The following is a 12,928-nucleotide window of genomic DNA, read 5'->3' on the forward strand; positions in this document are numbered from 1 at the left end:
AGGCGCATTTGCATGTCATCTGAAACTGCTTACAGCCTGACTCTTATAAAAATGAACAAGGGCTGGATTGGGCCAGACTTCTCAACACCACTGAATGATAGCAGCGGAACATAAACTCAAATCCAGTGTCTTTTTTTTGGGAGGACTAGTCACATGCATCTCTTCACACCCAAACATGGGTATAAGCTTCCTGATTTTGTTTATTTTCTGTTGTCCTCCTCTTTCTCCTTCTCCTCATCCTCCACCACATCACCAGGGTGACGGTGATGCAACACCTACATAATATTTTTAAGGGTGTTTATGATGCCCGTAGGGAAATTTTTTAGAGGCCTACCTCTAACATTCTGTTGTCAATTTTTTTTAGCCTATGCACTTAGTGCATGGGCATTATCAGTATAAGAGGGCCACTCCTTAACAATGGTAACAATTTTTTGAATGAAGACCACCTCTACTTCTCTTCAAGGAATTTTTGGCAGCCCTTGCATTCACTGCATGGGCATTACCACTAAAGGAGACCCACTCCTTTAAAATGGGAACATTTTTTTTACTGAGTCCCTCTTCTATGTCTCTTCAAAGGGGTATTGGGATGCATCTAAATTTTTGGCAGCCTTTGCATTCACTACATAAGCAATAACGGTATAGGAGACCCACTTAAAAATAATGGGAACATTTTTTTTACTGAGGCCCTCTATGTCTCTTCAAAGGGGTATTAAGATGTGTCCAAATTTTTGGCAGCCCTTGAAGTCACTGCATACGCAATGCCAATATAGGAGACCCGCTCTTTTATAATGGGAACATTTTGTTACTGAGGCCCTCCTCTATGTGTCTTTAAATGGGTATTAGGGTTTTCCCAAAATTTAGGCAGCCATTGCAGTCACTGCATAGGCAATAACTGTATAGCAGAACCGCTCCTTTATAATGGGAATATTTTGTAACTGAGGCCCTCTTCTATGTGTTTTCAAAGGGATATTGGGATGCATCCAAAATTTAGGCAGCCGTTGTAGTTACTGCATACGTAATAACTGTATAGCAGAACCGCTCCTTTATAATGAGAACATTTTTTTTAATTGAGGCCCTCCTCTATGTGTCCTCAAATTGGTATTGGAGTTTTTCCAAAATGTAGGCAACATTTTTCCCAGGAAAATCCATTTTGGCTTCGTTTTGGTATGTTTTTTGTGAGCCCGTGAAAGTGCTGTAATACTCTGACAACATTGTTAACAGCAGTGACCCGGGAAGTCAGAGATGCTTGCAGGGGTCTTCCTCATGCTAGTGGTTCTGGTAAATCAATTTATGCACTGAAGATGGTTCTGTTAATGTGGTCTTGTATTATTAGTGGCTTTGGTGCTGTATTCAACTAAGTGCCTCTTTAATTTGCAGCCCTTGGGGTTGGTTCAGTTTGACAGTGTGGTCCTTCAACCTAAAAAGGTTGTACACCTCTGCCTTATTTGTATACTGTACCCAGTTGAAAAGATATATTGATAGTATGGAGCTTTCTGTCTCAGGATATCTAACGCTAATAGTTTTAACATTTATTAAATGTACTCAGTTCAAACATTTATTCCAAATGTTCTCAATTTAAATAAATGTAACACTTATATTGTTTTATCATTGAAACCAGATTATACAAGGGGGATGAAAAGTATATTATACACTGTTGATTTTGCAAGTTTTCCCACCTATAACGAATGAAGAGGTCTGTAATTTTTTATCATAGGTACACTTCACCTGTGAGAGACCGAATCTAAAAATAAAAACCAGAAAATCACATTATATGATTTTCAATATTTTTAGAACTGCCAAAGAACGCCTTTTCCAACCACGTTTGCACAACACTACATCTGTACAGAACAGGAAGTATGAGTTTAACAATAGGCTTAGTGGTAACTGTGAATATTGTAGGATTTTAGACTACATTTAGATAGATATCAGGTTGTATATCTAACTATTTAATTAATGTTCTAGTCTGTTTGAAATTATTTTAGCTCAATTTTTTTGCCATATGATCTTCTGCATAGTGCGTGACAGTTTACATATTCTTTTAGGCCCTCTTTGTTCGTATTTGCACATGAAATAACTTCTTTTAATCTGTTTTAAACTGATTGCTATTCACTTTCTTGTACTTTTTCCATTTTTATGTCATTGTAGCCCGTAATTATCCTTTCCGTTGATTTCATGGAATTGTTCCCCTGTTGCAAAGTAGATTGTAGTTCTGCTGTACTACTTATAGTAATAGTTACAACAAAGTCCTAAAGATGCCAGATGTGTTGGGACCTTGCAAATGAGAAGGATACAAAGGTAAAGTAAAGTTAGCATTCTTGGACCTAGTCGGCAATATTACATTATTGACAGGGTACACTGTCCTGTCCACACTAGTTTTGAGGACCTGGCTATGAAATCTAATATGGTTAGCAACTTATGATGTTCAAGAGAAAAAAATGGTATTTATTGGGCATTATGCTGCTAAATATAATTTAGTAAGCTATTACATAAATATTAGGTGTCTTTTCACGAGGGAAATCATGCTCAGTTTATTTTTTCCAAGACCACATTCACACATTCAGTATTTGATCCATATTTTACATCAGTATTTGTAAGCCAAAATCAGAAGTAGAGATGAGCGAGCGCAAACTTAAACGTTCGGTGTTCGCACCGGACAGTTACTGTTAGGTGCAAAATGTCGAACACAAACTTTCCCTGGAAGTCTGTTTCAATGTTCGGACTTACGGGGGACGTCCAGAGAGAGAGGGAGAGATAATTTTCCAGCTCAAACGTTTGAGTCCCCATTGTTCTCAATGGGGTTCGGATTTTTCATCAAGTTTTGGTACAGTTTTGGTACCCTAACTGAACTTTGGAATAAAGTTTGGGTCCGGTACCAGAACCCGAACATCGACTGGTCCACTCATCCTTAATCAGGAGTGGTATAATCAGATTAAAAGAACAATAGAAACACGTCACTACTTCCGCATTTATCATCCACTCCCGGTTTGGACTAACAAATACTCATGTAAAATGCTGACCAAATACTGAACGTATGAATGAGTCCCAAGGGCATAGCGATAGACCCCTGTTTGTGAACAGATGAAGCATACAATTCACACTTCCTTCAGCTTAATGAACATACCTACTCATGTTGATACATCTGTATGCTTTTATTTTTTTTTTTAATATGTTTACTTTTAGAACTCATATACAGTCATGGCCAAAAGTATTGAGAATGAGACAAATAGTAATTTTTCCAAAGTTTACTGCTTCATTTTTTGTAATGGCAATTTGCATATACTCCTGATTGTCAAAGAGTGATCAGCTTAACAGCAATTACTGTACTTGCAAAGTCAATATTTGCCCAGAAAATGAACTTTTACCCCCAAAACACATTTCAACATCATTGCAGTCCTGCCTTAAAAGGAGCAGCTAACATCGTTTTAGTGATTGATCCATTAACACAGGTGTGGGTGTTGATGAGGACAGGGCTGGCGATCAATCAGCCATGATTAAGTAAGAATGACATCACTGGACACTTTAAAAGGAGGCTGGTTCTTGGTATCATTGTTTCTCTTCAGTTAAGCATGGTTATCTCTAAAGAAACACGTGCAGCCATCATTGCACTGCACAAAAATGGCCTAACAGGGAAGAGTATCGCAGCTACAAAGATTGCACCTCAGTCAACAATCTATCGCATCATCAAGACCTTCAAGGAGAGAGCTTCCATTGTTGTCAAAAAGGCTCCAGGGCGCCCAAGAAAGACCAGCAAGCGCCAGGACCGTATCTTAAAACTGTTTCAGCTGCGCGAACCGATTACCAGCAGTGCCAAGCTTACTCAGGAATGGCAGCAGGCTGGTGTGAGTGCTTCTGCACGTACTGTGAGGCGGAGACTCTTTGAGCAAGGGCTGGATTCAAGGAGGGCTGCAAAGAAGCCACTTCTCTCCAGAAAAAACATCAGGGACCGACTGATATTCTGCAAAAGGTACAGGGAGTGGACTGCTGAGGACTGGGGCAAAGTCATTTTCTCTGATGAATCCCCTTTTCGATTGTTTGGGACATCTGGAAAACAGCTTATTCGTAGAAGAAGAGGTGAGTGCTACCACCAGTCTTGTCTCATGCCAACTGTAAAGCATCCTGAAACCATTCATGTGTGGGGTTGCTTCTCAGCCAAGGGAATCGGCTCACTCACAGTCTTGCCTAAAAACACAGCCATGAATAAAGAATAGTACCAGAATGTCCTCCAAGAGCAACTTCTCCCAACTGTCCAAGAGCAGTTTGGCGCCCAACAATGCCTTTTCCAGCATGATGGAGCACCTTGCCATAAAGCAAAGGTGATAACTAAATAGCTCATGGAACAAAACATAGAGATTTTGGGTCCATGGCCTGGAAACTCCCCAGATCTTAATCCCATTGAGAACTTGTGGTCAATCATCAAGAGACGGGTGGACAAACAAAAACCAACAAATTTTGGCAAAATGCAAGCATTGATTATGCAAGAATGGACTGCTATCAGTAGAGATGAGCGTTGTTCTACTCGAACTGTTCGCCAATCTCAAATTCGAGCTGTTTTGGGCGGTGTTCGAGCCGGTCGGCGAACACGAACAATTTGAGAAAAATTCGGCTGTTCGAGGTTATGTTCGATAACTGTTCGTGCACCAAAATCATAACTGGATTTTTTCTCAGTAATGATGAAAATTAATGTTAATACGCAGTTTGAGTGTACAGCGGGGCGGGGGGAGGGGCAGGGGATGGATCTCTGCAGGAACAATGAAGATCTCCATTTTTTTTTCTCTTTCCCGCATTTGCAGTGGGGAGGTGCAATCTGTCAGCCTATCAGCAGCGCACACACGGAGCAAAGTGCTTTTTTTCACACAAGCAAGGGCATGTGTGATTGGCAGTGTATGTCACATGTCCTTGCCCTATAAGACCAAGCCATTTTCCCCGTCGCCACCATTTTCTCACTGCTGCAGCTGCGTGTTAGACGGCACCGCTGTTGCTGTGTGCGCTATACCTTGTTAATTTCAAGCCAATTTTCGCACAAATATACAGATAGCTTGGGAGTAGGGAATAGTTGTGATTGCAGTCCTTTTAAGGACTAGGTTACAGCATTTCCTACGACTTTTATCAGGCAGGTCTGTGCTCTTAAATAGATAGATTGTGGGAGTAAAGACTAATTGTAATTGGAGTCCTTTTCAGGACTAGGTTACATCAGTTCCTATCAGTTTTTGCCAGGCAGGTCTGTGCCAGTGCTGTGCAAGTTTTTTTCACAGCATTTGGCTGAATCTAGCAAAGCTAATCCTTTTTGGCCTATTGCAGAGTGTGTTAGTCAGTGGAGTAGCCTATCTGTGTTGCAAGATATACCACCTGTGTATAGAATACCAATTTTTTTACTGCACCTAGTGAAGTAAAATCTTTTGGGCATAGCATCATTCTATTAGTCCATCTATACTGACCTCCATCAGGTTGCAAACTGAATATAATTTTTTTCTGCATCTAGCTCTGAAAAAATATTTGGGCTTCTAGCAGTGTGTGGGACTTGGTCTATTAGTCCATCTATACTGACCTCCATCAGGTTGCAAATTAAAAATAATTTTTTTCTTCATTTAGCTCTGAAAAAATATTTGGGCTTCTAGCAGTGTGTGGGACTTGTTCTATTAGTCCTTCTATACTGACCTCCAGCAGGTTGCAAATTGAATATAATTTTTTTCTGCATCTAGCTCTGAAAAAATATTTGGGCTTCTAGCGGTGTGTGGGACTTGGTCTATTAGTCCATCTATACTGACCTCCATCAGGTTGCAAATTAAAAATATTTTTTTTCTGCATCTAGCTCTGAAAAAATATTTGGGCTTCTAGCAGTGTGTGGGACTTGGTCTATTAGTCCATCTATACTGACCTCCATCAGGTTGCAAATTAAAAATAATTTTTTTCTGCATCTAGCTCTGAAAAAATATTTGGGCTTCTAGCGGTGTGTGGGACTTGGTCTATTAGTCCATCTATACTGACCTCCATCAGGTTGCAAATTAAAAATAATTTTTTTCTGCATCTAACCCAGCCAATAGTTTTGGCCTAATACCACAGTTTGGCCACTCAGCTCTGCTCGGTTACCATCCATTGTTTTTTTGTGCAAACAACTCCAGAGTTGTGAATTAGTTAACCACCAAAATGAGTGGAAAAAGGCCTGCTGCTGGTGGAAAGGGGAATAGGCGTGTTGGGAAGGGGAAAAAAGGTTGTGTCCGTGGGGTAGGTGCAGAAGAAAGACCATCTTCCAGCCAAACTAAAATGTCTACTTCTTTTAGCGGACAATGTGATAAGATCCCTTTCTTACGGCCACGCCAATCGCTACAAATTCCAGATGAGGCACAAAAACAGCAGGTGCTTCAACGGATATCAAGTGCTCCTTTAAGTGGGCTCTCCTCCACATCAACTTCAACATCACAAATACTCCAGTCCTCAAAGGTGTCACCCAAATCGCACTTGCTTCCTCACAGCTCCCAAATCTCCAGCTGCCCGTCTGAGTATGAGGTAGAACAGATGGTTGAGTCTGCAGAGCTGTTTACTCATACTATAGCCTGGGAATTAGAGGTCGACTCCAGCGCTTCTGTGAATCCAGACGAGGAAATGATCTGCACTGATGCCCAGAATCTTTATGAGTCGGATCCAGGACCAGACGCAGAAGGTTCTGACCATAATGTAGACCCTCATTCCCAAACTGTAACTCCTGTTGGTGGAGACAATGAGGAAGACGATGATAAGACTCAAATACCTGATTGGAGCGACAACTTTAGTTTTTTGTCAGGGCAGGAACAGGTTGGCTCTGAGGACGACGGGTGTGATAACGCACAGGGTGATGATGATGAGGTCGGAGATCCCACTTACTGTCAACCCACAGTCAGCCAAGAGATGAGGTCAGCAGAGGAGGTGGAGGAAGATGCTAGTGACGACGAGGTCAGGTTGCGCCTTCCTGGACAGAGACGTAGTACTGGAAGCACGTCAACAACTGCATCCTCAAACACAACTCTGCCTCTCACCACAAGTCGTGGTGGCTCTTCAGGTCGCATGGGTGCTAAGCCTTGCATAGCCTGGGCATTTTTTCAGATCGATAAAGATGACCCAACTCGTGTTATCTGTAACATTTGTCAGCAAAAGCTAAGTAGAGGCCAAAAAATACATAGTTTGAGTACTTCATGCATGAACCGGCATATGGACATGAAGCATAAGTTGCAGTGGGAAGCTCAGTGTGCTACAATGCGGTCTAGCCGGCCGGGCCAACCACCGTCTGCCATATCTTGTGCATCCGCGGCCTCTTCATCCTCTGTGACTGGGGGGACAGCAGTCACACCTGTTTTGGGGCGCAGACCTGCCACCTCTTTACCCGCAACAGCCAGCGTGATTGGCAGGTCATCATTTTCTTTGGAGGTGGTAACACCAGCTGGTCTTGAGCGCTGTCCGACATCGATAGCACCACCTTTGGATCAAGGCAACCTAACATGTCCGCCTGCATCTTCCTCACAGACCGGCAGTTTGCCGGGGACACCCTTATCAACCCCGTCTAAGCACAATAGCCAGCCCTCGGTCCCTCAGATGTGGACAAGTAAAAGACCATTTCCTCCTAGCCATGAGAAAGCTAAGAGGTTGAATTTCACCATCTGCAAGCTCTTGGCTACAGAAATGCTGCCTTTCCGCCTGGTGGACACAGAGGATTTTCGAGACCTTATGTCCGTCGCAGTGCCCCAGTACCAGATGCCCAGTCGGCACTACTTCTCAAAGAAAGGTGTGCCTGCGCTCCACCAGCATGTCGCACACAACATCACCGCTTCTTTGAGAAACTCTGTGTGTGACAGGGTGCATTTCACCACAGACACTTGGACGAGTAGGCATGGACAGGGGCGTTACATGTCGCTGACTGGGCACTGGGTAACTAATGTGACAGCAGGACAAGGGGCTGCTGTCCAAGTCTTGCCGTCCCCACGAGTTGTGCGTCAATCCTCTTTATGTCATTTTTCCTCCACTGCTTCTGCCTCCTCAACCTCCTCTCGGTCTTCCACCTGCACCCAAAGCCTGTCTGGTCATGCCACAAGCTTTCTAACTGCGCAGAAGGGATCCTGCACACCTCCTTACTATGCTGGCAGTAGGGCTCAACGTCATCAGGCGGTTTTTACATTGAAATGTCTGGGAAATGTGAGTCACACAGCTGAGGAGTTGTGGTCAGCTCTGGAGAACCAATTTCATGAATGGTTGTCTCCACTGGACCTGAAACCAGGGAAGGCCGTGTGCGACAATGCTGCAAACCTGGGTGCGGCCCTTCGCCGGGGCAATGTCACACACGTGCCTTGTATGGCTCACGTGTTGAACCTGGTTGTCCAGCAATTTTTAGCCCACTATCCCAGACTAGATGGCCTTCTGCAGAGGGCACGGTCGCTGTGTGCTCACTTCCGCCGTTCGCATCCCGCAGCTCAGCGACTTACATCTCTACAGAAGTCGTTGGGCCTGCCACTTCACCGGCTAAAATGCGATGTGCCTACCCGGTGGAATTCAACTCTGCACATGTTGCAGCGACTGTGGCAGCACCGACAAGCCCTGGTGCAATACGTTCTGACGTATAGCCTGGGCCAACGAGATTCAGAGGTGGGGCAAATCACGCTGGAGGAGTGGTCTCAGATCAGGGACCTATGCACCCTTCTGCACAGTTTTGAAATGGCGACGAAGATGTTTAGTGCTGACGATGCCATTATCAGCATGACTATTCCGGTGATTTACATGCTGGAGCACATGTTAAACAGAATTCGGAGTCAGGTGGTGGCACAAGAGGAGGTGGAGGAAGTAGAGGAGGAGGAGTTGTATGCGGAAGGGCTAACATCTGCAAGGTCCAGACGGTCGGCAGCACCAGGGCGGCAGGCATGTGAGGGTGGGGGAGATGATTTTACCAGGGCGCATGGTAGCAGCCAAACTAGTGAAGAAGGTGCAGGAGCCCAGGAAGAAGTGGAGGACGAACTGATGGAAGACTCATCAGATGAGGGAGACCTTGATCACATTTCTGTTGTGCGAGGTTGGGGGGAGAGGACAGAGGAAGGAAGCATGATTGTTACCTCGCCACCAACACAACAGGGACTTGGTGCTCCTGGATGCGCAACACACATGAGTGCCTTCTTGCTGCACTACCTGCAACATGACCCTCGAATTGTGAGAATTAGAAATAATCCTGACTACTGGGTTGCCACACTGTTAGATCCCCGGTACAAAAGTAAATTTGCAGAAATTATTCCTGCCATAGAAAGGGATGCACGCATGCAGGAGTATCAGCAGAGACTGTTGCAGAATCTTACATGTGCTTTTCCACAAAATACCAGTGGTGCACGTAGTGAATCTCACAGTTCCAACTTGCCAACCGTGGTCTGTATGGAATTGTTCAATAAAGGGCCCAAAATTAAGATAACATAGATGGGAGAGGTCTCTATGAATAGGAATTCCTAAGTATTTGATACCCTGTGAGGGCCAGGCAAAGGGAAAGTTGGACTGGATGGTATCCTATATGGATTTAGGGAGGGAGACATCGAGGGCCTCAGACTTCGCTGCATTGATTTTAAAATTTTACCATGTAACAAAGTGATCTATTTCAGCCATAACAGCAGGGATGGATATATGTGATTGAGTGATATATACTAGGACATCATCAGCAAATAGAGAGCACTTGTACTCGGTGCCTCCCACCTCAATCCACCTAATATTGGGGTTATGGCGAATTGATGAGAGCAGGTGCTCCGTCACTAGGATGTATAAGAGAGGGGACAGAGGACATCCCTGCCTTGTCCCATTGGTGATTGTAAAAGGTGATGAAAATGTTCTGACGCACCCCCTGGGCCTTGGGACACCCGGAGCCGGACCCTTTTTGGTGGATGCTGGTGGTTGTAGTCTTCGTGGCGGCGATCCGGTTCCGTGGCTCAGGGCGGTCAAACCAGTGGCGGAACTATTTATGTGGTTTTGATGTTTAAATGTCCGACTACGCCACCCGTGGATTGCGGTCAGAGTGAACCGCCGCTACAGGGCAGACCGCTAAGGCTGGTGTTGTGGGTGCAGCAGAGCGTAGCATAACTCCCCACGGGAGGAGTATAGCCTCAGGGCAGTGTATGCGGAGGATGGGGGTGATGGTGCAGGGCAGCAGCAGTAACGACACGCAGTCAGTGATGCAGTTCAGGGCCTTTACTCACAGTTCTTATTATCCAGACCACGTCTGCAGGTAACGGCTGCCCACGTCGTACTGTGCTCACCAGGTGAGGGGCTCAGACAACTCCCAGATAACTTTGGAGCGCTTCACAGGACCCCCTTTGTGTGTCCTTTGTCTGGCCTTTCTTACCAACACTTCTGTCCGGCTGCCTCGGGCCTCCTCTTGGTAAACTTGGCGCCAGTTTCCCTGACCCTATGTGGTGCCTTCCTAGCGGGTGGAGCAAGGGGCTGCGCCACATAAAATGTCAGAGCCTCCGGTTTCTAGCTGAGGGTCGTTTCCTGCCTCCACTAGTTCGGGGACCGGTCTCCCCCTTTGGCCTGACCCCTCCACGCAGGTGGATTCGGGCGTGCGGTGGCGACTCGCCCGTCCGCACCCCTGGGATCCCTTCATTCCTCGTTCCTGGAGCCTTCTCCGCTCCTCTTCCTTCCTTCTCCCTCTTGCAGGCCTGGGCCTCTGTTACTAGGCCCGCCTCCGGAGCAGAGCTCATGCAGAGCCCCTGCTCCCTGCCACTTCTGCTCAGACTTCTCTGCACTGAACTAAGATGGTGCCCACCTTTTATACTCCCTTCTCAATGCACCCAGGAACTGCTTCCTCCCTGCTCCTGCACTGCAGGGTTCCCCTTCCTCAGTGTTCCCTCCCCCCACTCCAGCCAGGGACAGGGACTGTCGTGCCCATCTCAGGGGCATATTGGTCGCCCTGCCCCACGGCAATGTGGTGTAATGCATGCAGGTGTCGGGTCCTGATCCACACTCCATCCTTATCTGAGAGTGAGATATCACACCTCTGGGTGAGGTGCAATACGTCTGTAGCAACCGAGCCCTCGGTGCTACAGTTCCATTTATCTTCAGCCTAGGTGACGTATTGTGATACAGGGCCGTGATTTTGGCTATAAAAGGGTCCCCTAGACCCCTACCCCAAGCTTTTTAAGAGAATCATATATGGCGTGCCAGGAGACTCTATGGAATGCTTTCTCAGCATCCAACGAGAGTATCTACTTACAAATTTTTAACTGCATCTAGCCCAGGAAATACTTTGTGCCTAGTAGCAGTGTCTGCTAGTCAGCGGATTATCCCGGCTGTTAAGCAAGCTACACCACCTGTAGTTTGGACACTTAATTTTTTCAAAGGAAATGCTTCGGGACCACGGGATACTTAGTGAAGAGCATCAGGAGGCACCCCAAGGCATAGGGGCTGGGACTGGCACTAGGATGCCTTGCGGTGGACAGCCGAGCTCGATCCTTATAAAAGCTTTTTAACTGCAGCAGCTTTAGTGGACGCTACTGGAGCTGGAATTACGCGGCTGCTGGCATGAGACTTGCCCTCCAATAGATCCTTGTAAATGGATTTAAAGTGTATTCATTCAAATTAGAGGGACAATTTAAATTAAAAAGCTTAGAGCTGCCTCCACCACAGGGGGGCTCTCTCGACCCACCAGCGGACAGGCACCAGTATTGGGAGAGGGGGGCTGGCCGTCAGGGTTCACCGCGGCTCTGGCACAAACCCGGCGACACGGAGGTGGCACGGGCAGGAGCGGACTGGCCGTCTCGGCTTCTCACTTTTTGGATTTTAGAAGGGCATGACATGCCTATATCTGTGTCTCCCCCTCCTTTTACTCCTCCACCTCTTTTCTTTTCGCATGACTATATGTACTTGTCACTTTTCCATGTGTTAGTTGTGTCTTCTGAGCAGTTTGTCAGCTTTTGGACACCTTTGAAGGTGTTTTCTATGTGTTTCTATGTGTTTTTGTTTGCCTGCCATTGGTTTTAACGGTGTTCGAAGGTGTTCGACGAACAGTTCGACGAACAGTTCGGCGAACACACGGGTGTTCGACGAACCGAACCGAACTCGAACACTACGGGGGTGGCTCAACACTAGCTATCAGTCAGGATTTGGTCCAAAAGTTGATTGAGAGCATGCCAGGGAGAATTACAGAGGTCTTGAAGAAGAAGGGGAAACACTGCAAATATTGACTTGCTGCATTAACTCATTCTAACTCTCAATATAACCTATTAGTACTCATAATATTATTGCAATTATATTTCTGCATGTGATTTAAACATCAGACAAACACTATTAAAAACCAGAGGCCAGCAGATCATGTGAAAATATAATTTTGGTGTCATTCTCAATACTTTTGGCCATGACTGTACAGGGTGGGACATTTATATGGTACACCTAAATTAAATGGGAATGGTTGGTGATATCAACTTCCTGCTTGTGGCACATTAGTATATGGGAGGGGGAAAACTTTTCCAGATGGGTGGTGACTATGGTGGCCATTTTGAAGTCAGCCATTTTGGATCCAGCATTATTTTTTTCAATGGGAAGAGGGTCATGTGACACATCAAACTTATTGAGAATTTCATAAGAAAACCAATGGTGTGCTTGGTTTTAATGAAACTTTATTCTTTCATGAGTTTTTTTACAAGTTTATGAGCACAGGCTTCCAGTATCCATTGTTTCAGATGCTGCACATCTCGTATCTTGATGGTATGGTGTGGTAAATGGGGTACAAAGATAGTGGGGCCATCCTTCATCAATGGAAACCTCAATGCCACTGGATATCTGAAATTGCTACATGATGATGTGTTGCCCTCTTTACGTACTGAAGATGGCACGTTCCGTGAGTTTTTCCAACAAGATGGTGCACCACCACATTATGGGTGTCAAGTCCAAGCATTCCTACATGAACAGTTTCCTGGAAAGTGGATTGGTTGTCGTGGGC

The sequence above is a fragment of the Phyllobates terribilis genome, unplaced genomic scaffold, assembly GCF_046119375.1.
Source record: "Phyllobates terribilis strain yellow unplaced genomic scaffold, ASM4611937v1 Scaffold_10__3_contigs__length_209671492, whole genome shotgun sequence".
Taxonomy (NCBI): Eukaryota; Metazoa; Chordata; class Amphibia; order Anura; family Dendrobatidae; genus Phyllobates; species Phyllobates terribilis.